Source organism: Desmodus rotundus, chromosome 5 (assembly GCF_022682495.2).
Source record: "Desmodus rotundus isolate HL8 chromosome 5, HLdesRot8A.1, whole genome shotgun sequence".
In the NCBI taxonomy this organism is placed as follows: domain Eukaryota; kingdom Metazoa; phylum Chordata; class Mammalia; order Chiroptera; family Phyllostomidae; genus Desmodus; species Desmodus rotundus.
In genome coordinates this window covers 137,461,248-137,489,094 of record NC_071391.1, presented here as the reverse complement: position 1 = coordinate 137,489,094, position 27,847 = coordinate 137,461,248, and the positions used below count along the sequence as shown (strand labels likewise).

The window sequence follows — 27,847 nt, the reverse complement described above, 5'->3', positions numbered from 1 at the left end:
ACACAGTTCTCCCAATCGCCATCAGCTGCTCTATTGTATTTTCCTGAATCTCATCAAAGGTCTGAAATCTCTTCCCCTTCAAAGGTTATTTTAGTTTGCAGAAAAGCCAGAAGCCAAATATGGGCTGTAGGGAGGCTGAGTCACCAGGGTGATTTGTTGTTTCGCAAAAAAACTCTGCACTAGACATGATGTATGAGCAGGTGGGTTGTGATAAAGCTGCCAATCACCAGTTGCCATAGCTGTGGCCTTCTGAATCATCTGAATAGTTTCTGCAGAGGAATGTTCAAGCTTAATGCAAAATTTGGTGGAGATTCATTGCTCTACTCACTTGATCATTTTGAATGTGATGGCCACACAGTACACATACTCACTCAAGAGTGTCTACCACCCCCACTGACTAGTACAGTGAAGTTGTCATTGTTCACACATGTGCATTCCAGTCCACTCTCCTTGGCTGCCAGGTTACATCGATGTCACGCAAACCATTCTCATTATAGTAGCAATGGTTGGACTTTTTCCAGACAGATATCTCTCTCTCTCATCTTCTTTATCCATTCATCTGTCAACAGACACTCATGTTGTGTTTACATCTTGGCTATTGTGAATAGTGCTGCAGTGAACATGGGATTGCAGATGCCTCTTTAATACTCTATTTTCTCTTCATTTGGCTATACACCCAGAAATGGGATTGCTGAATCATATGGTAGTTCTATTTTTCATTTTTTGAGGAAACTCCATAAGCATTCCCTTGCCACACATATCATCTTTTGACTTTTTGATAATAATCATTTTAACAGGTGTGAGGTGGCATATCATTGTGGTTTTGATTTGCATTTCCCTGATGATTAGTGGTGTTGAACATCTTTTCATATACCTATTGGCCATGTTTATGTCTTCTTTGGAAAAATGTCTATTCAAGTCCTTTGTTTAAAAATTCTTCTTCCTCTTTTTTGCTATTGAATTGTATGAGTTCCTTATGTTTTTTGGATATTAATGACATGCATCATTACTACCAGGACTTGTTCAAGGGGGTCTGTTTCATCCCAGAACTCTTCCACTGGTATGAAGAACCCATGCATGGGCTCAGATGCACAACTTTCATGGTGTCCATCCAACTTAGGGCATGTAATTTCTTATAAAGTGTGTGACTATGGTGAGGCTAGCCTGAAACTGGCTTTACTGTATAATCTTGTTCTTCTGTATACATGTCCTTAATTGAGAGAGGAATATCTGGTAGGTATCAATGGTTGTGAAGTGCTTTTACTGATCTTATTGGAACATTTGGATACTTTCCACATAAATATGATATTCTCCACCCAGAGGATTTATTACAGTTTGTAATCCAGTCTATCTGAGTCTGAGAGGATAACATTTTAGTCAATGTTCTTAAGTCACTGAATCCAATTATAAGAACAGGGACAAGAAGTCATTCTGAGACCTCAAAGAAAGAAACCAACATCTATTTCAGTTTTCAAAATGGCAAAATCCTGTCTTCCTACAATGAGGGGTTTTTCTCTATATACAATAATTCAAATCATTACACATCTGGAGAGATGGGTACACTTAAAAGCTGAAAGGACTAACACTGAAATTTTTAAAAATTCATATTTAAAAAATATCAAGGTTACCCTGTAATTTAACACCTATCCTGTTTTCTAAGAAAATAAATGTACTATCAGATCCAGTAAAATTTTCTGTGGAAAATTTTTTGGAGGCCAGAAGCAAAACTAGAGAAAGGCAGTATTCACTCCATAGTTGAAGGAAACAGAAGCTGCCACCTAGAAGAAACTCAGACTGAGCTGAAGCTATGACAGTTTGAAAAGAAACAGAATTGAACAAATTGACTTTATTTTTCCAGGAGGGTTAAATGGAAACCTAAAAAAAAGCAGTCTCCTTTTTCTGCATCTTATCCCAAGAATTAAAATGGACTCTAGCATTTAGCTGTACTTAAAAGAGAAGGGAAATTATGAGGCATAGGAAAACTGCACCTGAATAAGAGTCAGGAGCTCCAGGCTCCAGTTTGATTTTGGTCATTTGTGAATATAGGACAGGCTACTTTCCCTCTCTGAGATATTAATACCCATGGTGGTGGCAGTGGCAGTAGTCAAAGCAGCAGCAGGAACAGCAGCAGTAGTTACAGCTGCAGGAGCGGTAGTGGTAGTAGCAGCGAGAATAGTAATAGCATCAACAGTAGTAATGAGAGTAGCGGCAGCAGCATTAGTGTTAAGTAGTAACGCACTAGTAGCAGCATAGCAATAATAGTAGCAGCAGCAGCAAGAGAAATTGTAACAGCTGTAGTAGCAAGAGCAATAGTAGTAGAAGTTTCTGTTTATTGAGGGTCTACTGTCAGGCACTTGACTAGGAACTATGCAAACATTATTTCATTTACAATCCATGGTGACCTTCCAGTGTAGGTATTATTTCCTCCGCATTTAACTGTTGAGGAAACTGAGAACCAGAGCAGTTAAGTAAATTGCTCAGGACCACGTTAGAGTTAGTAAACCATCTGGATTTTAAATCTGGATATATCTGATTCCAAAGTCTTGCCACATTTTTCTTGGGAAACAAAGTGGTGTGGAGCAGTGCTTCTCAAACTTTAATGTGCTTATGAACCATTTGGAGATCTTGTAAAAATGGAGATTCTGATGCAGCTGGTCTGGTGAGGTACCTAAGATCCTCCTTTCCTAACAAGCTCCCAGGTGGTGCGGCTGGTTCTAGGAAGCACACATGGACTAGCAGGAGGATAGTGAAAAGAAAGTATGCTTTCCAGTCCAAATGTGTGGCCTCAGTTCACTCATCGGTAGCACAAAGGGGTTGGATAAAATGAGTTTTATGGTGCATTCCAGCTCTGAACTCTTATATTCAGGGTATACTATGGTATTAAGAAACCAGATCACACAGGAATGACTTTTAGCCACATGAATTTTTAAACTGGTTTCAGATGAGATTCTGACTGTGATTTATGTATCTTTCTGCAGCATCTCTGACAGGTGGGATCAGACACCCTCACTCAAATTATATTATTGTTAAGCTTTAGGCTGAGCTAAATCTTACTGAAAGAGTTCAAAGCACTTCTTTCCATAAGCGTCTTTAAAGATTATAAATGTAAAAATAGTTTCTTATGAGACGCTTAGATGGCAGGGTTTTTCTTTTTCATAGCAGAAATGAGAAGTCTCCAAAACCACAATGGTAGCACAATCCATAAAAATATGTTAATGCCTCTTTTTAAAGTCTTACAGAAATTGAGGTTTTCTGAGTTAACAAAATAGACTTCATCACAGATGGTCTGAATGATAAAAGGAACCAGCACACTAGGGTAGCGAGACTAAAAACACTACTCTTAGCTAGCATGCTGAAAGCCTTTAAGGAACTCTTACTACATATAGCTCTGCTGAATGTTGAAGGGAAAACAGTTGTGATTGGCAAAGGCACTTCAAATGCTTTAGGCAAAGCTCAGGATCATAGGATGTACAAGTTTTATAAAGAAGCCATTTCTAATTAAAATGAATGCCCTTTTAAGGTGCATTTTCTCATTATCTTGTGTCTAGCACAGGACACTGGCACCAAGGAAAATGGTTTTTACTCCCTTCCAAGAGCCAAGAGAGGTGCCATGAGCTCCTTCTCCTGAACTCAAACAAGGGTAGCTACAGGAATACGGCATAGTCTATAGTCTATGAGTCTCTGAGTTAGAAAGTATTTCCCAATGGTGAGGACTGTGAAAACCAGAAGTGGTACCCTTTTTTGAGGGCTTGAGAAATCAGACATAAATATATGTCCATTTGGAATGGCCTAGATATATTTGTGTCTAAAGGTCAGGGGAGATTTGATGTCACAATGTTTTTTATGATCCACAAGGGTGGCCCATATTTATTTAGCCAACTCTCAGTTACCCATGGCAGTGATAGTTAAACTTTTTTTTATTTCAACTTTTTAATGAAAGCTGTATATAAGACTACATTATTCCTGCATCTTCTCAATTGTTTCTTCCTTGTATTTACCGTTTTCCTTTCCTACTTGATGAGATTTGCTTTATGTTCAAGGATCTCTTTGCGGTCTTTGTCCAGTTTTAGTCTAGTGATGACCACCTTGCTGGGGTGAGTGCCCACATGAACAGTTGCACCATTAGCTTTCTCCCGCTGCACTCGTTCATTGTAGATGACGTATTTCTTCCTGTAAACCTGGACTACTTTGCCAATTTGCTGTCTTTTGTAATGTCCTCTCACAACCTGAACTAACCTTTTGGATAGGCGTGGATCAAACACTGTACTTTTGTCTCAGCTCTTTGGGAAGAGGAGAAGACATAATCTTCCTGTGAATGAGGGAAGGTGCATTGAAATGCGTTTTATGGCTCTCGCTCCAGTCAGAAGTCGCAAAGGGATTAAACTTCATTTTGACTGCTTGCGCCTCAGCGATGGCCACCAAAGGGAAGAGGATAGTTAAACTTTTTAAAGAAGTGGAGACAAACTTTTCTCAATATTTTTTTAAGAATCCAAAAATGTAAAATAGATAACCATGGAGCTGCATTATTCCATTTAAAGTGTGGGAGAAAGGGTAGTCCTTAGACCCTGCTATAGTCACCACAGGTTATATCCCAGCTATCTTTGCTGTTTAACAAGCCACCCCAGACTTAGTGGCTCAAAACCAAACTTTGCTATCTCTCGTAGTTCTGTGGGTTGACGAGGCTCAGACCACTTTAGCAGTTCTTGCTCGGGGACTCTCAGGCAGTTGTAGTAACGAAGTCCTCTGAAGGTTCTGCTGGGCTGGGTGTCCAGCGTGATTCACTTCCTTGTCCAGAGCATCAGAGCTTCTTGACTTCTCTCTGTCTCATGTGGCATCTCATCCTCCAGAGCCTTTCATTGTGGTTTGGAATTTTCATTGGATGATTTCTGGATAGTCACAGCTCTTACATAGCAGGTGAATTCTAGAAGGCAGGAATAGAAACTGCTGGGCCAGTTACTGGCTAAGCCCAGAATTGACATGATCACTGTATACTATTGTCAAAGCAATCACAGGGCCTTCCCAAATTCAAGGGAGTAGAGAAATAGCAACTTCTTGATTGGAAGGTAGCAAAGTCACATTGTAGAAGTGCATGTGAGATAGGAGATATTGTTACAGCCACCTTTGGGAAATGCCATCTGCCACAGTTAAAAAGCACAATGGTAATAAGGATCTGAGATGATAGGGAAAAATAAAATTTATAAATAATTTTAGGGTGTTCTTAAAAATTCCTCTTCTTAGAGATTTTAATTGTGATCTTGTACAAAATCGAAAGTAGTAAGTTTGGTTTTACTTCTGGATCTTCTTGACTGGAAGAGATATTAGTGTGATATCTCAATGAAAAATCCTGTAAGTTACTTATTTAGTGGAAGGGGTGTGGAAAAGAGAAGGTAAGGATATTAATAGTGTCCAAACACAGCCAATCCTTCCCCTCCATATTTTTCATATCACAGAAAGTGGGGCAGACACAACATGGCCCCAGAACACCCAGATTAGAGAGACAGAAAATTAAACCAACATGTAGCCATTCCTGTTACCAGTAAAACATTCAGCCAGCACTTAGCAGAGCATTTTGAAAGAAAGGGACGTCTTCTGTAGAAAACAACTAGTAAAACTGTACTTTGAGGAATGCATAAGCAAAGCCTATAAACCTACCAGAAATAAGGGTCCTTAAAAGAGAATCCCAGCCTAGGAAGCTGAGACAGGAGGATTTCTAAAACACAGAAGAACAGTTCTGGAACCACACTGATTAGGGATTTCCTCCACTTCCTTAGGCAGTAAGAAGGCAAATAGATAACAGAATCTACAATAAATAATATATTAAATACAAAATAGTCTTTATTAAATTACACGATAGAATATTTAAACATTAAAATTATTTCAGAATGAGGATTCAGTTATTCTCAACAAATCCATTGGTTATCTTCATAAATTCCAAAATTTAAGAGCACTTTTGGGTTTTAGTTATTCAATATGTGAGCTGAATTCATGCTAATTGAGTATTATGGTCAAAATTCTTGTGTCCAGACTGGACAAAATCTTTTACAATTCCTCCTTCTCAAGGTTTATTTATATCTAGATGTGGCACATCTTGCATTAACACATCCATGAGAATGATGGAAAAAGAGTCCAGAATAACCTGATAATCCATTTGGGCCCTATGAATTACCTTCTATTGCCCCAGCTGGAGGAACTAGCTTATACATATCTAAAGACTAACTATGGATTAAAAAAGCAAGTTCAATATATTTTATTACCTAGGGCAATTATCTCCTACAAATTGTTTGAATCATTATTGGCAAAGTCTCCTACAACCAGGATAGAATTTTCGGAGAATGATTCTCAAAGAGAAAAACAACTCCAAATGGACATGAATATCATGTAGAGTGTGTGTGTGTGTGTGTGTGTGTGTGTGTGTGTGTGTGTGTAGGGAGCTATTGGTGGCAAGGCGTTGATGATGAAGGACTCAGCAACACCTGAGAGAAAAAGGGAGAAAACTAATTGAGCTTTGAAAAATAACCCCCATCAGTACTTTTAAAAAAAGTTTTGGGTAAGCAAAAATCAAACAAGAAACCATACATAGATAACAATATAGTGGTTACCAGAGGGAAGGGGAGTGGGGGAGGTAGAAAAGGGTCTGGGGGAGATAAATGATGATGGAAGGAGACTTGACTTGGGGTGGTGAATGTACAATATAACCTACAGATGATACATTTTAGAATCATACACCTTATACCTATAAAATTTTATTAACCATGTCACACCAATAAATTCAATTTAAAATGTTTCTGGTTTGCAGGAATTTTACACATAAAACTTGTTTTTGAATTTGTTTTCAGTGTTCTATGATCACTTTATTGCAAGACAATTCTTCACAGTCAGTCTTCCTCTCCAGTTTTTCCTCGCTAAACTCCATTTTACCAACCCCCACTCCACGCTGAAGTATGTGGGATGATATTCACTTCCTTAAATATGTTATATTCTTTCACACCTCCATGTCTGTCCCTTGAGGGCCTTTCCTTGCTTTCCTTCCTTCCTTTCTCTTTTTTGAGTGTGCTTTCTTTAATCACCAGGCAAACATCTACTACTCATCTTTTAAGAATCAACTCAAATATCACCTTCCCTAAACCTAATCCTTGAATTTTATCCCTACCCCTGCCAGGGACCATTGACCATTCCTCCTTGGTAATCTCTGTTAATTTGAGTGTATTTCCATAGTAAAATTACCTATGTTATTCCTACTTTTTAATTTAAATGCCCATTTCCTCATACAAAGAAGTAAACATTTTAAGAGCAGCTCCATAGTTTCTTTTGGAGACCCAGGACTTCAGCTTTTCATTCAATTGTGTAAGAGTTCTCAGCTCTTTCCAACAAATTCTACTTTTGTGCTCAAGTTAATGAAAGTTCATTTGTATTAGGTATAGCCACAGAGCCCTACCATTTGCAGGAATATACTGAAACTGACCCAATTGTCTGAGCAGAAGGAACTCAGGAAGCTTAGAGCCCAGATAAAGGAAACCCAAAGAATAGGATATTGGCAGTATTTGTCCAGCACTCTTCAGAGGAGAGTGCACCTCCTCTGAGGACTCACGCAGGCTGGTGACTAGAAAGGTATTCTCTATTGTGGGTCAAGGATAATTCCTCAAACCTCATCACAGCCTCAAGAGTATTATTCCTAAGAGTAAGACCATCCTCCACTTTCTCCTCTGATTCCATGCTTGTCAGCCAGCCTCATAACCACAAATTCAATTCTCAGAGTATTATGATATCAGGAAGGAAGCATATAAACCTGTTCATGAATAACACTACATAGCAATCTCTTGACATTTGGGCAGCCCAAATCAGTTGTCTCAGTCTGTTGAATGAAATTATAGTCTTTTCAAACTTGGGTTTCTTAAGGCTGGCCTGACATGACCTCACCAAGGTGGTGTGACCCTTTAATGCTTAGCAGGGATCCCACTGTTTTCCCAGATTATACTCTTCTTCCTTACCACACTTCATTCAGTACAACAAAATAATATGCTAGTGGTGTGTAAATCTCTAAGGTCAAATTCTTTGGTACATGTAGGTGTAGATGGTAAGTAAAACCTAATTAATTCTGATCATCGACTCTAATTAGAACGGTGAGAGTTCAGTTCTATTTCTGTGTAATACAAGGGTTCATTAAGAATATACTGTAGCCCTGGCTGGTGTGGCTCAGTAGATTGAGTGCTGGCCTGTGAACCAAAGGGTCACCAGTTCGATTCCCAATCAGGGCACATGCCTAGGTTGCAGGCCAGGTTCCCAGGAGCGGGTGCGAGAAAGGCAACCACACATTGATGTTTCTCTCTCTCCTTCCTGTCCCCTCTCTCTAAAAATAAATATATAAATTTCTTTAAAAAGAAAATTGATACTGTAAAGTAATAGTTCTGTTTTTCTTTTCTGTGACATAGAATAATGTTGGCGTAAACCACAGTTTCATGTGTGTTTCCTAGCTTCATCTCTGCAACCCATCTCTTCTTTTCTCTCAAGAAAGCATATTGAAATTCAGACTCATGGTCATGGGATTATTGTGATAACCTTGAATCTTCTCTGGTTTATTTTTAAAACCAAATCATTTTTAAAATTTGATACTTTTACTATAATTGGTATTAGGTTACTTGCAATACATCAATGTGTCCTGTTGAGACCTGCTGATGTAAATATTGAAAGGAAAATGTTTAAGCTAATTATTAACTAAGTTGTTTATAAAAATTAACTGAGTTGTTTGTAGAATTAAGGTGCCATTTTCACTTTTTCCTGTCAGTGCCAGCAGAAGGGGCAGAAACCACGAGCTGGTAGTGCTGAGAGCTTGAACTGAAGTCACTGTCCATGCTGGAAAGCTAAAACTCACTTCCATTATCTAGAAGTTGTCTTGTGTCTGTGTTACAAATTCAGGCTAAATGAGGTTAAATAAATAAAACTTTACCGAATAATAACGGTTTCAAGGAAACCCAAGTCATGTGATGCTGATGTTCTTCCCATTCAGAGATTTGAAGGGGTTCAGAACAGGCCTCCCCAAGATGTGCCACTTTGACATATAAATTGTTTTGAGCTGAAGGCAATTGAGACCCTGAGGGCTCAAGGGAATCTTTTACCTTCCCTTAAAGAATTTAAATTAGAGGCCTTGCCCTTAATAAGACTTATCACTGGAAATGACTTCTAATAACTGAACTTCTGCTCTTCTAATCCTATGAATGAACTCTTCCCCTCTGAAGTACAAGGTGCCTAACTCCATCCTTAGCTCAGAATGTCACATAGACCTCATTTTTCCTGTTTCTGACCCTCTCATGTATGTGGGTTTCCATACTATGAATGTAATTAAATTTGGTCATTTCCTCCTGTTACTCTGTCTCATGTAGATTTAATCATTAGAGCAGCCAAAAGAACCTAGAAGAGGAAAGGAAAGTTTCTTCCCTCCTGCCTCACAGATTGTTGGTTTAGATTCCTCAATTCCACAATGCTTAATCCATGGCTGCCGATTGAATACTATGGAAGGCTGTTAATACCTTCTTAGGCTACTTGGGGCTTTATCTAGTACTTCACCTGCAATTGCCTCAAGAATAATAGATCTATCTGTGTAGAACTTACACAAGCACGTGATACTTAATGAAAGATCATAATGAAATGTTTTTCATGCCAATGTTACACAGAATAAATGTGAGTTAGGCTTTAAAGTTTGGGGTAATATGCTGTGCTGTTTATACCTTGTACTGATGGCTTGGGTATAACAGGATCTTTTTAAGAATGCAGCCATAAGCCTGCATCCTGCATGCATGGAATTTCTTAGGAACAGTGCAATGAATTAAAGATGGCATAGCTCCCTTTGCTTAACATTTCCTATTTTTCAGGCATTTGTTTTGCAACTTTCATATTATTAATCTACAGAACCCTTTACTTTTTATTCAGAATTTATATCAGAATCAAGCTAATAAATTAAAGATGAGTTAGTTCATTGTTGGGTGGTTTAACATAGAACTAGTATGTTAATCCTGATGTGCTTGCTACTAGGGTTTTAAAATTTTTATTATTATTATTATTATTATTTCTGCCTTGTAGCTGTGGTTAGGCAGCAGCAATAAATCAGGACAAAGGAATGAAGGTATTGGGGCTTTAGGGAAAACATGTGTATTAGAAAAAAATTGGTTTGGCACTAAGGGCTGTATTGCATTAAGATGGATTTTAGAGATTCAGAGGTAAGAGAATGTAGACAAATAAATTGTATAAATAATCTAAGAAATAGCAAGTCTGCACAGACCCAGAGTAACCCTGTAAGCTACCATCAACGGGACTTCCTAATTCCTGTTCAAACAAACTAAACAGGTACATACTACTTAAACAAATAGCCAGGAAAAATGGGCACATGCCTAATGCTGGGGAAAGTGGGAGGAACGGATAAAGCTCTTTAAAATAGTCCAAAGGTTTGGAATAACAGAAGTCAGTGTAGGAGTTTGACATAGCATCTTTTGTGAATAGGGCTTTATTGCCACTCTAGGCACTGATACTGCAAACACATGGTAAGACAGCCAGAAACTGGGAGCCTTACAGTGCATCTCATGCCTGAGAATGTGGTTCTGTACTGTAGGGAATTCACATTGGCAGCCGGAATGCAGAGGAGACAGGAAAGAGCATTCAGATAAGGTTGAGCATATGAACAAAAGACATGGTGTGGAAGGTGGAGCTGATGAGAATGAGATAGGGCCATTCCAGGGCCTTAAGGAAGGGAAAGGGTGCCAGGAAGTACAGAAAAAAGTAGCGAGAGCAAAAGGGACTTTTCCTAGTAGCCTAAATGGTATCTAAACTGAGAGATCCTTATATTCTGGAACAGATTTTATTCTCAACTAAAGCATAAAACCTCTGTAGATGTGGAGAGGCAGCTTGCTTGAAGTCCTAAACTTGCTCAGATATACAGTATCTGCTTTGTGTCTGCTTCTTTAATCTAAGTTGGTCCAGGCAGCATCACTGTGCAGAAAGCAGACCTTGTCCCCATTATTTTCTTTGATGCTCACCTAGACCTCTTTCCTGTTTGTTCATTGGACCAGCTATTCCCTGGACCTGCATCCTATCCCTTAGGTCTGCTTCAGGCCCTGCTCCTCATTGGGCCCCTCTACTCTACCTTACTGACCTTTCTTTTCTTACACTTTTTAATTCACTCTCCCTTTGCTTCCCCAGCAAGATATATTTAACAGGATGTGACTGCCAAACCACTGGTGGTTATCCCAAGATAATAGTAATCATAATAACTGTGCTATACCATACAGCCTGGCTGAGTTCTGTACATTGTCATTTAAAACTGGGCATATTTCTTTGGCTTCATGGATTTGCAATAGTTGAGAGCTCCAATGCAGGTCGAGGTTACTACTTTTTCCATCCCCTTTCTTCCTCTCTTATTCAAATAAGAATAATATTTGAATATATAGACCCTGACTTCAAAGAACTTACAAACTGTTTTAAATGATTAAATATAAACCTTAGATACTCAATAACAGGAAACAAGTACATAATTGTTTAAAAATAGTAAAGGAAGGTTTCAGCCAAGATGAAGGCATAGGCAGAAATGCTTCACTTCCTTGCACAACCAAAAGAAGGATAACAACCAAATTAAAAACAAAAACCAACTACAACTGCCAGAAAATCCAACTGCCAAGAACCAAGGAGTTAAAGAAACATTCATCCAGATTGGTAGGGTTGGAGACAGGGGCAGAGAGGATACAGCAAGGCAAGGCGGCAGACCAAGCAGGCAATCCCACATTCTCGCACGGATAAGCTGGGAGGAACAAACAGGGAGCAAGACAGACGGTGCAACCCAGGGTTTCAGCACAGGAAACTAAAGACCCAAAACCTCTAGCTGTAAAAATCTGGGGGTATTGCAGTGATGGGAGAAACTCCCAGCCTCACAGGAGAGTCCACTGGAGACACCCACAGGATCCTAGGACGTACACAAACCTACCCACCTGGGAAGCGAGAGAAGTGACAGAAAGTGGGGCAGGAGCTGAGTAAGCAGCATCGTTCCCTCTCTCACCCCTCCCTTACAGACAGCACCACAACACATAGAGGTGGGTTGCTCCATCCTGTCAAATACCTAAGGCTCCACCCCTTACAACATAACAGGTGTGTGGAGACAAAGAAATATGGCCCAAATGAAAGAACAGATCAAAACTCCAGAAAAAGAACTAAGCAACAAGGAGATAGCCAACCTTACTGAGGCAGAGTTCAAAACACTGGTAATCAGAATGCTCACAGAATTGATTGAGCTTGGTCACAAAATGAAGGAAGAAATGAAGGCTATACCAAGTGGAATAAAAGAAAATATACAGGAACCAACATTGAAGAGAAGGAAACTGGTACTCAAATCAATGATTTGGAATAAAAGGAAGAAATAAACATCTAATTGGAACACAATGAAGAAACAAGAATTCAAAAAACTGAGGAGAGGCTTAGAAACCTCTGGGACAACTTTAAACATTCCAACATCTGAATCATAGGGGTTCTAGAAGGAGGAAAGGAAGAGCAAGAAATTGAAAACTTACTTGTAAAAATAATAAAGGATAACTTCTCCGATCTGATGAAAGAAATAGACTTCCAGGCAGTCCAGAAAGCCCAGAGAGTCCCAAAGAAATTGGACCCTTGAAGGAACACACCAAGACACATCATAATCAAGTTACCCAAGATTAAAGATGAGGAGAGAATCTTAAAAGCAGCAAGAGAAAAGGAGACAGTTACATACAAATAAGTTCCCATAAGGCTATCAGCTGATTTCACAAAAGAAACCTTACAGGCAAGAAAGTGCTGGAAAGAAGTATTCAAAGTCATGAAAGGCAAGGAACTACATCTAAGATTACTCTATCCAGCAAAGCTTTCATTTAGAATGGAAGGGTACATAAAATGCTTCCCAGATAAGGTCAAGTTAAAGGAGTTCATCATCACCAAGCCCTTATTATATGACATGTTAAAAGGACTTATCTAAGAAAAAGAAGATAAAAACTATCAACAGTAAAGAGACAACAACTTACAACTACTGAACCTAAACCTGAATCAACAACTGAACCTAAAAAAACAAAACAAAATAAAAACTAAGCAAATAACTAGAACAGGAACAGAATCACAGAAATGGAGATCACATGGAGGGTTTTCAGTGGGGAGGGGAGAATGGGGGTAAAAGGTACAGGGAATAAGAAGCATAATAGGTAGGCACAAAATAGACAGGAGAGGTTATGAATAGTATAGGTAATGGAGAAGCCAAAGAACATCTGTGTACAACCCATGGACGTGAACTAAGGGAGGTGGGGGGAGAATGCTATAGGGGTTATGGTGCAGAGAGGATTGGGATAAAGGGGAGAAAAGAACAGGGACAACTGTAATAGCATAATCAATAAAATATACTATAAAAAATAAAAATAGTAAAGGAAAGAGCCACAAGTCAGCACATGGTTGCTTGACAAATTAATGGGTGCAAAATTGTACAAAAATTTAGAAGCAGGAGAGAAAAACTACTGGGGTGAGAATGGTGGGGGGTGGGGTGGGAGCAGGAACTGTCAGGCTTACTTGTCAGGGAGTTGAAGTTTTAGACTTGAGCTCTTGTAGAATATCCAGGGTTCTAGTTGAGACAAGGGAAAAGGAAAAGAGGGCATTTTAAAGCTTGGGTACCAATGAGCAGTTGACAAGAAAGAACGTGGACAGGTAAACCTCATGCTTTACATTGAACTTTGACTGCAACCTTTTATATATCTTCCTGTGAAGACACGTGTATTTCCATGATCTCAAAACACGATCTTGGTGCATCTAAAGTTTGACAAGTTGTTTCTCGGGAAAACAAGTGAAATGTGAATTGAGAGGAAAATTCTGCTAGTGGGTCAGCATATGCAGCCCAAGAAGTCTGTGCTCTTCAACCAGCCTGAAGCTAAACCCAGGCTATTTTCACTCTTTGGTTAAATGCTAGCTAAACTCATTTTAATACTGCACTGTCAGTATTTTATTTATTTGTCTGGATGCCACTTTTCCTCTCCCAAATCTCTCTTACATAAATGATTTACTATTTGTTCCTAAAGCCCAAGATTTTATGCCTTGTCTCTTTTTTTCTGATAAGAGGATATTGCAGCAGCTCTCCTTTTATGCTGCTGATGGTTTTTACTTTGTTAATTCAAAGTTCAGCAGAGTAACTAGTTTGGTAAGCCACAGAAAACCAAGGGGTTCAGCCCTCAAAATGACTAAGACAGTAAATCTTCACTGGCTCATTATCACATAGAACTCTGTTGAAGTTGCTTTCCTAAAAAGTAAGTTAGCGGAGTATGGTTCTTAAAATAGGTTTTACATTTCTTAACTCTCCAAACTAAGCACATTTAACTACACGACACGTAAAGTCCTTAAGATTAAGTTATGGAAAAAAATAAACAATTTTACAGTGGAAACCCATAAATCTTGGGGGAGAAATGGAAGCAATTCTTTCTGGGTGTACACTCATTAGGTCTTTACATAGGAATGTAGACTCAACACATTTAAGATAGGGATTATGTGATTTGTAAAAATTTTTGCAATTTCTTTTAAGGCAGCACTTGGGATGTTAATTTATAATAAAAAATTATCCGCCATAGTTCTTTATGGTGATAGTCACTAGACTAAGCTAAAAGATTTAAAATAAAAATAAAAATCAACAAACTGTACAACTTTAATTTTACAAATGCAAGTCAATAGAAAGTCTATTTCACACTAAAGGCTGCAAGCAAAGTAGAGACCTGAGTCCCAGAAGCTGCCTTGTCTCCCAAATTTCCTCCCTTGAGATTTGGGGATGAAATTGGTTAAAGAACCCCACATTACTCTCAGAATGCTTCACTAGATTCTTGGATTGCCATATTCTTTCAGAGTCTCCAGCCTGTAGATCCTGGGAAGCAACAAATACTCAGTGTTCAAGAAAACTAATGAGGAACAAAGAACCAACTTAATGGTTCCACACCAGTGGGGCTAGTACAAGAAGAGGAAGTAACAAAAACCTGTTGGGATGCTTTTGTGACACTATATTAACAGATCTCTTTAGTGTTAATTAGTTACATTTCTATTCAGGAATATTGGCTATATGTTTATATATATCTCGTGATTTAAGTCTATATAGTGCTTCTTCTCACCCCAAAAATCGTAGAATAATTCACAATCCTAAATAAAATGCACACTTTTGTACATCTCTCTAAAAACAATGACAGATCAAGCCAATGAAAATAAATGAGAATATAGGGAATTTGATCTACACAGTCACAAAGTAAATCTCATAAATATATAAAACTTTATATCCAATAAGCAGAAAATACATATCTTTTTCAAATGTTTATGGGACTTTTACAAAAACTGATCATGTATTAAGCTACAAAGACAATCCCAAGAAAATTCCCAAAGTTGAAACCATACATGTTATGCTCTCTGACCATAATACAACCCACACACACACACCTTCAAGTCCTACCATTTGGAAATTTTAAAACAGGCTTCTAAGTGACCCATGGATGAAAAACAAAGAAAAATGATGTTATATTATCATTTGGAAATGGACAACATTTGGACAACATTTGGAAATAGATGTCTATGGCAACTTTACCTATTACACGTTTTGGGAGTCGGATGTGACATGAAAAGCTGCCACTGTGGGCTTTGAAAATAAGGCAAGAAGATCATAAGCCAAGTTCAGTGACCTCTAGAAACTTGAAACAACCCTTGGCTTACAGCCAAGAAGCAAATGCAGACCTTAGTTTTACAAGTGCAAGGAACTAAAGCTTTAGCAGTCTGAATAAGCAGAAAACATATCTCCCCTAAAACCTCCAGAGAAAAATGCAGTCCTGTAGGGGAATTTGGACATCATTGTTTTAAAAAATGATCAAGTGCCTGGAGCTATTGGTAGTAAATGAGAAGCAATTGCAAAAGGATAGAAGTTTTCTCTTCAGGGAGATTCAAATGTTCTAAAATTGGGTTGTGATGTTTTTTACACAACTCTATAAATTCACTAAAAATCATTGAATTCTTCACTTAAAATGAGTGAGTTTTATGATATATAAATTATACCTTAATAAAATAAATACAAAGGAAAAAAGCTATTCAGCTAAAATATGACTCAAGGATGTATATAATCTTTTTAGATGCATCTATTGGTAAGAAAAAGACTGAATTAAATAAGAACATTCAACACAATAAACTGAAAAAAGAACAAAAAAATAGAAGGAAGAAAATAACAGATAAAACAAAAATTGGATGGAAATAAAACCTGCCATCTGATAACTAGTTCTTTAAAAAGAGCAAGTTACTGAACAAACCTCTAATAACTCAAATTTTAAAAAAATTATAACACCAATAATAAGACAGAGTTATGACCATGGATACAGGATATGTTAAAAATATTAAAACAGTATGTGCAACTTTACAACAATTTAGAAACTGGATGAAATGTAAGAATGTCTAGGAAAATAGAAATTTGCCTACCCATATGCAGTGCAACAAAAGGTAAAATATAGACCAATATCCTTAAAATACTTTTAAGTTAATCAAATATTTTCTTTCCCCCAAAGTCCCAGGCTCAGGTGAATTTGTGAGTAAATTTTCTCAAACATTCAAGGTACAGATAACTTTTATGTCATTTAAACTATTTTAGAGAATGGAGATAGAAATTTACCAAATTCCTTCTATAAATTTAATGTAATGTCTTATACCAGTAATAGACGAAAGTTATACAAAAGAAAAAATTGTAGTCTAACCTCACTTATGCATATAGGTACAAGGAATATAAATTAAGTATTAACAAACTAAATATAGTAGTATAGGTAAAAGCATTACAATTACAATGAAATAGAATTTAGTTCAATATCAGAAAATCTGTTACTTTCTTTCATAACATTAATATAGTAAAGGTCATGTACTCATTTTTACAGCTTCAGAAAAGGCAATACCAGTTCTCAACAAAAATTTTTATTAAGCTAAGAATAGAAGAAAACTTAACTTGATAAAGAGTATCAGGAGTCAGTAATAAAATTTATATGAAATCTTAAAGCACTAGAGAGATGTTCCCAGAATCAGAAACAATATAAAAATGCTTGTCATCATTAATATTGCTCAACAATGTTCTGGAAACCCCAACTAATTTGAGTCTCTTTCTCTGTAGATAAATAGACACATACATACATTTGCACATATACACAGGGTCCAGCAGAAGTAACACCATTGAGCCTAGTTGGGAGGATACATGAATGTCTCACACAAGATGGACAGCAATGTGAACATTTCACCTAAAATGTCACATGGTGTGCTTGAGTGTGATATTGTTATGTTACAGAATTACATGCTTATGATTTTGTAATAAAAGATGAATATATAAATCTAAAGGGGTCTTATTTGTACCAGACTCTGTACATACTTACACATATACATATACACATAATATATAAAACAAGAGAAATATTGCAAAAGGTGCAACAAAATGCTATGCTTATGTATCTAAAAAGATATCCCCCAAAATTGACCAAAAAACTATGAAGGAAGAGCTTTAGCAAGGAAAACAGGTACATATATGACCACTATGCAATTCTAATAGCCTTTGCAGATACCAACAATAGCCAATTAGAAGTAATGAAAAAAGACCCCACTTATATTACCAACAAAACTATTAAAATACAAAAGAGATGAAGAAAACTATAAAACTTTCTAGAAATTATTTAAAAAGACCCTGAAAAAGAGAAAAATATGACTCTAGATGGGAAAACACGATGTTATAAAGATGAAACACCTCAAATTTAAAAGTTCCAATGGAATTTTTTAATGACAATTGGCAAAGTAATTCTAAGTTCATTTAGATGAGTAAATTAGCTAAAATTACAAAGCAAGGTATAAAAATAAAAATAATGAGAAGGAACTCAGTCCTTTAACAAAGCTTACCATAAAATGATAGTAATTAGAGTAGTGTAATGTTGATACAGAAGTAGATCAAAGAATAAAATAGTGTCTAGAAACAAATCCATATAAACTTGAAAATAGTATACCAAAAAAATGTTTCAAACCAGTGAAGATAATAAACTTATCAAAAAATTTGGAGTCAACTGGATGTCCATTTAGGAGGAAAAACCAGACTTGTTTTTATACCACATTCCAAGCGGGGGGGGGACATATGTGAGCAGTTGGAGATTTTTACTTTATACTTTATAAATTATTTAAATATACGTGTGTATATTCTAAAAATATGTATTGGCTTACTTTTGCAATAAAAGTAATAAAAATAAAATGAAGGCATATAAGAGAAAAAGGGATATAACAGAGAAGGACATTTGGTACAAAATATATTTCGTAGAAATTTAAAATTTAAAGCTGGGTAGAATGGAAAGAAACTGCAATTCCCCAAAATCCTAAACAAGAAGGAATTTGAACCCCAGCTCCATTTTTTATGCCTTTGTGTGAACTTCAAAAACAATGACAAAATTTAGGGATTTATTCAGCACTAGAACCAAAACTGTGTATTTTCTAGAATGAAACAATAGTGGAACATTCAAATATTCGTGCATTCTGTTTGGGATCTGGGCCCACCTGCACAAATGATCAATACCACAGACCTTGCCTTGCCTCTGAAGTTCATTCAGATTATCATCTACCTTTTCACTCCTGAAAAGCTACTCCTCACTCTTTTACTCAGATGAGAAAAAGGAGAAGAGGAGGGAGAGAAGGAAAGTTTTGACCTGTAATACAAATATAATCCTAAAGCCGAATAATCACTTATTCCAAAGCACACAGGCATAGGTGTACAAATCTCGTCTAAGACTAGTATATTTGGTCTCAATTTTGGACTCCAGATTAACATCAAATATGGTGACTTTTTTCTTTTATTTCAGTAGTTTCTTTAAAAGGGGATATGCTTTTTCACAACTAGGTAGCTCAAACCATTAGTCAGAGTTGACCACGTAGCCATAAAATTTAGTATAATACCAGGATTCACATACTCGCCTCTGAAATTTCAGAGATTTGGCCATGCTTTCAGTCAATGAACTTTTATTAAAAATGAGCAACTTGGCTAGAAAAGATTTTTATTTCAGAGTTTATAATCTAAGGGCAGTTAAAGAAATGCAGAGCATGAGTCATGCTCATTTACATTTATGAATCCATTTTAAAATTATGACTTCATTTCTACTGAATTGTCACATAATATTTCAAAACCTATGATTCCACTGAGCCAAGGGCAGCTCGTCAATGGGAACTAAATGAGAATTTCAGGTAATATCTTTAAAATCCACATGGTCAGTTTGAGTCTCAATACATATGCTTCCTTGAACAAATAAGTAATATATTTGGTCTTCCTTTCCCAGCTTCAATTTCTATTTCCTCATCTTCTGGCCACATCAGTAAGAAAATACAATCTCATAAGCCACCACTGGAGATTCTCCAGTTGAATCTCTTAGAGGCATTTAATCCCCAAAAGACCAAGAGCTGAGAAAATTTCAACTTAAAAAATAAATCAAATGTTTCCTTGACTTAGATATTTAGCTCTTAGTATTATCACTATTTTCAATTTTTATTTCAGTCATTTTGATAGGTATGTAGTAATATCTTATGTGGCTTTAACTTGCATTTTCCTAATGGCTAATGAGGTTGAACACCTTCTCATGTGATCTCTACATTGTTTTCTGTAAAGAGATTCTGTGAAATCTCTTTATATCTTTCACCATTTTATCATTGGATTGTTTTTACGTTTGTTTTTTTTTTTACAGCTGAGCTTTAAGCTTTAGATATATTAAATATTTGTATTAAATATCTATATATTCTATATAAAATATATAATTATATATAATATCTATACATATTGAATATCTATATTCAGTTATGTGTTTGCAAATATTTTCTCCCACTATTTCATTATTATGAGAAAAAATCAGAATGGGGCCATAGGTGGGAGGACATTTGATTTTGTAGATACAGGATTACGCTGAAGCCTTTGACTTCGGTCATTATTTAAGGCCAAACTTTGAGGCCTTTTTATACATTGATGTCCTGATATGTTAACCAGGATCAAAAGATGACAATTCACCACCAGTCAGTGTTAGTTCATACATTTTAAAGGCAGATGTCCTCTGCATAACATCAGCTTGCAAGGGGAAGCTCTTACTGCTGATGAATGGGTAGTTCAAGAAAGCATAAAATCTATATTCAAAGCAGTGGAATGGCACACAACCTGATCTTTAAGCCTTATATTATTTATAAGTAATACTTATTGAATTTTTGCTATAAAGTACTATAAAATCATCTGATTTCAGATTTTATACTTTTTTCTAGAAACAGTGACTATATATACTCTAAATTTGGGTGAATAGTTCAAATTTCAAGTATTCCAAACCATTGTCCTCATAAACCTTTAAAATATCTTTCAAAAATTAGACCACCAAAATTATATTTATTATACTACCCCTTTCATCTGGCAAAGATCCTTAGTTAGAATGTTCAATACGCCTACCTTCCCATATACCCTTCCCTGCTCACACCTCCTAACGCTCTCATCTATATTACATGGTCCTGTACTCTGACACAATTAATCAACTAAGGAATACACTTGACCCAAAGCACCCATCTATAGGTTGTTCAGTGATCCCTGCTTTGAATGTATTGGTTGAAAAGAAGATTCATCTTTCTTGAAGATTCATCTTCAAAGAAGGATCTTTGAACTGAAAAACTAGGTGAGGTTAAATAACCATAAGAGCTGGACTGAAAGAAAGGTCATGAGGTGGCCACTATGAGCCATGAGCAAGCTGGAAAGCAGCCCCTGGAGGGCAGGGTCAGCATAGGCACAGACCAATGCAGATGCAGAGCTGCCATGAGTTTGCTGAGGTTTCTGAGAGGAAGGCAGGAGAAGTAACTTCCTGGGGCCTTGAGGACTTTCTGACTCTGGTTGTGGTTCCAGTGCCCCCATAGCCTCAGAAAACACTCAGGGTTTTTTTTTGCTTGTTTATTTGTTTTGTTTTTAAGATTTTATTTATTTATTTTTAGAGAGAGAGGAAGGGAGGGAGAAAGAAAGGGAGAGAAGATCAATGTGCAAGAGACACATGGATTTGTTGCCTCTCACACACACTCAACCAGGGACCTGGCCCACAACCCAGTCATATGTCCTGACCAGTAATTGAACTGTAGACCTTCTGCTTTGTGGGATGACGCCCAACCCACTGAACCACACAAGTCAGGGCAAGATACTCTGTTTTTGAAGTGACTCGAGTGGGTTCCTTAAAGCCAAAAGATCTCTAGTTATGATATGGACTTGGTGATCTCATGTGTTGTTCTGTTTAATTTGGAAGTCATAATCAATAGCTACAGCAAAATTTGCATGATCTAAAGAGGGCACCATTCTTTCAACATGTTTTCAATTGACATTAAATCTCCCCAAAGAAAGACAGGCACTCCCATATGGGACTGGTGGGAATACATACTGGTCCAACCTTTTTAAAGAGCAATTGGGTAAAAAGGGTCTCAAATTTTAAAAAGTATATGCCACTAATTCTCTTTTAAGAAATATATGCATAGGAAAAATCTGGATGTATATGTTAAAATAGCAATAAGTACTCTCGATGATAAGGATACGGATGATTTAAATGATCTTTTCTACAATGAGTATTTGTTTCTTACAATTTGTTTCAAAAGAAGATGTTTAAAATATGAAAAAAACTCAAGTTTTTGAGTTCTTACATGTGCTACGTGTTTTATAAACATTACCTAATTTAATTTTTATAGTGACCCTATAAGGTAGGTGTTGCTGCTATTCTTACTTTATAAATGAGAACTTGAAGCCCAGAACTGTTTAAAAAAAAAAAAACACCAACAAAATTTTCTTACATCATGGCTAGAAAGTTGTCTTAACAAGTAAACTCTATAATAGTGAATATTCAAAGACATGAAAAGTATGGACCTACCACCAAGATTGCTCTACCCAGCAAAACTATCATTTAGAATTGAAGGGCAGATAAAGAGCTTCTCAGACAAGAAAAAAACTAAAGAAGTTCATCATCACCAAACCATTATTATATGAAATGTTAAAGGGACTTATCTAAGAACATGAAGATCAAAATTATGAACAAAATACAACAAAAATACATATTTATCAACAATTGAAAAAAACTAAGTAAACAAGAACAGAGACAGAATCGGATAAGGAGAGTGTTTTGATGGTTGCTAGAAGGTAGAAGAGATGTGGGGGAGCAGTTGTACGGGTGAGGGGATTAAGAAGTACAAATAGATAGTTACAGAATAACCATAAGGATCTAAAGTACAATATAGAAAATGGAGTAGCCAAAGAACTTATATGCATGAACCACAGACATGAACAATGGTGGGGAGATTGCCTAAGGGAGCGGGGGATCCTGGGTGGAGGGGGATAAAGGGGGGAAAATCAGAACTGTAATAGCATAATCAATAAAAAAGAATTAAAAAACCAAAATCATAATTTACTTCTTAGTAGCTATATAGCCTTTTAAATTAGTATGAAATACTATTTTTGGAAGAAACCTGACATTCAACCTATAATTTTGTGATAATTATAACAATGTCAACCCAAGGTATTAGAATAAAACCTCAACTTATGACAAACATCATATTTCTGGTTTCTAATTCAATTCTACCAATAGAATTTCAATTCATTAGAATTTCAATAGAATCATAATTACCAGATCTTGGCTAAAAGACCAAGAAGCATAAGTTAATCACAGTTATTAAATGTATAAAAGGCCAAGTTTTCCATAGAACAATGTTTAATTTCAAACTTTCTGCCTTTCTTCCTCCTACACTACATGTTCCTGATTAGCTTAAGGCATGAGAGGAAGTATTTAAAATGATATTACTAGAGACGTGCCCTCTATCATTATTTTGATTTAATATTGGTTTGGGAGTTCAGGCCAATGTAAGAAGAGAGATGAAATAAACCGAAGAAGAATAAATAATGAAGGAAACAAAAATATCACTATTTGAAGACAATTGATTATGCATTTAACAAAATGCCCACAGAATCAGCTAAAACTTTAGACTTAATAGAAAAATAAATGGCTAGATAATATGTACAATATAGAAAAGCCATTAAGATTCTTGAATACCAACAATTACAAACTAGAAAAACCTAATTTAAAAAAGGGATCCAATTTACAATGGCAATAAAATACATAAAGAGTAGCAGACTTAATAACAAGTGTTTGGCTACATAAACAGAGTAATAAAATTTATGGAGCAACAACATCTAGGAGAAATAAAAATCATAAAGATGTTAATTCTTAATATGTTTTTAATTTAATGTAATCCTAAATGAAATAAAAGTGAAATTCTCTTTAGAATTTCAAAATAATGTTATAATATCCATTTTAAAAAGTAAAAAGGTGAGGAAAATATATTCTTAAAAAGAGAAAGGACAAAGAGCAAACAAATTAAAAGTGTAAGTCAGTGAAACAAAAGCAAGCCTCAGAAATAGGTCCCCATTATATATGCGTAAGGATTTAAAAATACCAGAGTGCAATACAAAACAACAGAGAAGATTTAAAAATATATATATTTGTGGAAATCATTCACCAGAAATTTGCATTAAATTGTTTAAGCTCAAACAATTCATACTACCACCAAAACGTATTCCAGAAGTCCTTTAGATAACCACCTTCAAACTCAAAAATAAGCAAACAGGACTGAGTAAATGTTAATCAGATCTTAAAAGATAATTTTTTTGAGTTTGAAACAATAGAAGAAATTACAAAGGAAAGGATCATAGTTTATTCTTAATTTTAAAAACACTCATCAACTTAAAAATAGAAAAACTAGGTAGAAATTAGAAAAGTACATTAATTTTTTAGGCAACTGGAACTTGCATGTCCTGTTGTATCCTCTGCACTTTGCACAGTGCCAGGCACATTGTAAATGTTCAACAGATATCAAATATTGTAATCAACTAGGTAGACCTTAATTAATTATATAAGGCAAAGAAGTGACCCTAGAGCCCAATTAGCCAGCTGCAACTAAGAATGATGAGTGCAAATTAATTTCTTTGGCCCCGATGCACAAGAACTACTGACAGGAGGTTGCCTAATCAGCTGTGGAATGGACAAGTGATGGGAATACTAGGTAGGCTGTGGAAGTGCTATCAGGACAAATCATGTCACACTAAGCATCAGCTGTTAAGGGGGATAGCAGCCAACAGGCCACACTGGTCCAGGACAATCAGCAAATGTATGGCTTGACTCAATCAAGAAAGCATGTTCCACTTGGGAGGCCCAGAGACCAGGATGCTGAATGACAAGGCTTATAAACAGCAGTTTCAGCTGCTAAACAAAGGATGTGATTGTGTTTGGAGAGGAGAGAGAGAGGACCACATACTTCTTGTCAGTCTTTTTCTAGGATAACTGCTTGATGAAGTGAAGCTTTCTAAAGCACTTAGACTTGATGGTTGCTGCATCTTCTACCTGAGACAGTTGGGGGATTTTAACATCAGTCTGTGTTCTCAATGGATAGTAAGGAAAATAGTCATTCAAAATCATTTAGTGGTTGGAGAGTCTGAGTAGTAAGACATTTCTGCATTATTTTCAGAGTGCTTTATGGCCACGGCTCACAGCATTTGATACATGTTTGCTAAATCAGTAAATGAACTGAGCTAAATATTGATCATTTTGGCTTTGCCAAGGTCATTTTTTTTTCCATTTTAGTGTTGGAAACATAGGGAACTGATCTAACGCTATGAATCTATGTGTTTCTATCTTTTTAACCCTGTTTTCCCAGAGTGACAAAAATAAACATACTGGGAGAAATTAGGAGCACAGAACTGTCCGTCTTCACTGCATGCCTGGATTCAGTGTCCCATCTGTCACCTAGATTTTAGGATAGTTCCTCTAAAATGAGTAGAAATTTTTTTTTTGCCACTATTACTTGACCAGCAGGTAGGCTAATGGGTGGAATGGGCCAGAATATGTTGGGAAACCATTAAATTCCTAGCTATTCCCATACAAATTTCCTGAGTACACAAGACCAAAAACAACAACCAAAAAACCTCTTTGTGAAATAGCTGGTAATGACAGGCCTGTTGTTAAGCATATGTAAAATAGATATTTCTACATAGTGGGAGGAGGAGAGAAACTGATATGTCAGACATTTTAAGCTCCATAATCAAATTGGAATAATATCAAAAGTGATTGTAATCTGAGGCAGTAGAATTCAATTTTCCTTGCATTATGGAGATTTCTCTGAGCAGACCCAGGTTAAATGATTGCTCTGGAGTTGATAACACACTGATTCCTAGTGCCAACAATGACTTCAGTCTGATGGCAACCTTTACAAATTGCTTCCTGTAAATTCTTTGTGAGAATAACAAGCAATTCATTTTGCTTGAGAGTGACTTTTAGCTAAGGGACTCCACCCAACAATCTGGATTTAATAAAACAAAATACATTTTGGTATTACAAACATCTCTTATAAGATGTAAGTTCCCTACATAAGTTTTTGAAATGCAAAACATTTTTATCTTCCATTCAGTGAAAGCCAGATGGATGGATCCTTATGCATGGCCAATAATAATTTATCTGGTGAGTTCATGGACAAGGATAGCAGGGGAGGGAAGGTCACTGAAGAGGCACATGTGTGTGTGTTCATGTAAGATATTCAGGTTAAAATATATGAATTTTAGTGAATACTAAAGACTTTAAAGCCACAAGCAGAACAATGTTTGATTATTCAATCATTTATTCATTCACTTATTCAGCAGAGTGCCATATTTTTTGGACTATAAGACACACCGGACCATAAGACATGTGCAGGTTTTAGAGGAGGAAAATAGGGGAAAAAAAAACCCACTCCACTGCCATCCCCAGCCCCCAGCAAGCCAGGTAAGCTACATTAGGACTATAACATGCACCCCCATTTTCCTCCCAAATTTGGGGGGGGGGAGTGTGTCTTATAGTCCAAAAAATACGGTATACACTGAGCATTAGGCACCATTGTAGGCTATGGGGATACCATAGTTGAACAAAAGACAATACTTTTGCTCTCATAAAACTTACATTTTAGTTAGAGAAGATAAACAATAAGCCAAAAATTGCCCAAAGAACAGTTTCTTTAAAGAGGACTCTATGTATTTAATGGGCAAGGTAAAGGAATTATCCATTCACATAAGGGTAGGAACTGGGAGGATTTATGCCTTCGTGACTGGTAGTCAATAAAATCATACTAGTAAATATTTAAGCTTGGAACTGCTCAGATACTGTATAATTTATGACCTAGTTCCTGAGCTCAAAGAAGTTTACAATTCCAACTTGCAAGATGTTCCTGCACATCACTCAAGCAAAGAGGAAAGGAAGAACCATCAGATATTTTTGTATACTGTTTGAATCAGAGCTACATTTCCTTCTGGGTTACAATCAGCATAAAGGTTAAGAATCCTTGGGCCTTTAGGTTCAAATAGAAATAGGAATTCTTTGACACTGTGTGCCTCTTCCTACTTGGTAAAAAACCATTGTAGTCATTGGCATGACAGAGAAAGTGTGTGTGTTAGAAAAAATGCCCAGTTCACTTCACTCATTCCAATTAACTCACTATGATTAAAGGAAGTGTAAACAGAAATCCTGGCTTTTTAATTTTTTTTTAAAGTCATAAAAAATAAGGACTTTGGGACTTATGAGGGAAAGATTATAAGATTTCTTTGGGATAATACCTCTGACATTTCTCTGATTTCTATTCCCACTTACTCTTCCTTCAACTTTTCTCTTTTCAGTATTCTTTGCAGCTATAATCATAAATCTAGGTTTTGGACTGTTTTCATCATCACCAGATATATTGGCCTCAGAGCTCATCAAATCAAAATCACCTTATGCTCTACTACCATTCTGGAGCCCATTAGAACTACACCACTCACCTCCTTAACTTGGCAGAAGAAATAACTTTCTTAAGTACAACCATCTTAATATCTCCAATTATAGTTGCTAATTGTTCAAAACTGCCTCCCAAGTTTTTTTGTGACTTTACTCTTGTAAGAACAATTATTCATCTAACAAACACAGGTGGGCGCCCACTGTGTAGCATTACGTGGGGCAACTGGGGCCTACAAAGACGTGGCAGATAGATGGTTGCTACCTTTATGGTTGACAAGGAGGCCAAGTACACAGCTATAAAGCAAGGTGGAAAGATGAAAGCACCATGAGAGAGACAAGTACTACGTTTGCTCAGAAAAAGCTTCTGGTTTGGCATAGGATGGCAGCCCTGGAGCAAGACTTAAGAGATAGGTAGAACTGCAACAGATCAGGGGCAGGTAAGCAGATGATGGCTTACCTTTTTATTTACCATTTTCTCTTCTTCATATATTAAACAGTCCTTCCCATATTTACTTATATTCTTCAAATGAGGTTTTCCAAATAAAAAATCTTTTTTAATCTCACAAACCTCTTTTCTTTATTTTCCTCCATTAATATTGTGTTAAATCTTCAGTAAGTTTGTTTTTAATTGGGTATTTAATCAACCTTACAATGAAAGCTAAATAGGAATATCTAAGTCCCAATAGCAACATGAACTTTCTTTAAAAAAATCCCAAGTTTCCACGTTTTCATAAACTCTGAAGACTTTTTCCATTCTACTAGTTTACATAAAAACAATTGTGCATTATTGTTAGAAGCAGTATTTATCATTCTGAATTTATATACTATTTCTCATTTGCTATTGCTTTCCATAGCCCTTTACCCATTTTATGTTTCTCATGTTCATCATTTCTACCAGCTATATACTGTTTTATTGTATCAACATATTATTCTTGCTGCTGCATTTCCCTACAGGTATGTATATGGGCTTTTTCTGATTTTTCTGGGTTTTTTCTGGTTTATATTAATGAGTT

At 36.4% G+C, this 27,847-nt stretch overlaps 1 long non-coding RNA gene and 1 pseudogene across 1 annotated transcript in view; both read right to left on the bottom strand.

The window, feature by feature from the left end:
* LOC128780864 (uncharacterized) overlaps positions 1–27,847 on the bottom strand; it is a 72,003-nt gene that overhangs the window by 8,045 nt on the left and 36,111 nt on the right. The window lies entirely within an intron of this gene.
* LOC112298133 (large ribosomal subunit protein uL24 pseudogene) lies at positions 3,958–4,389 on the bottom strand (annotated as a pseudogene).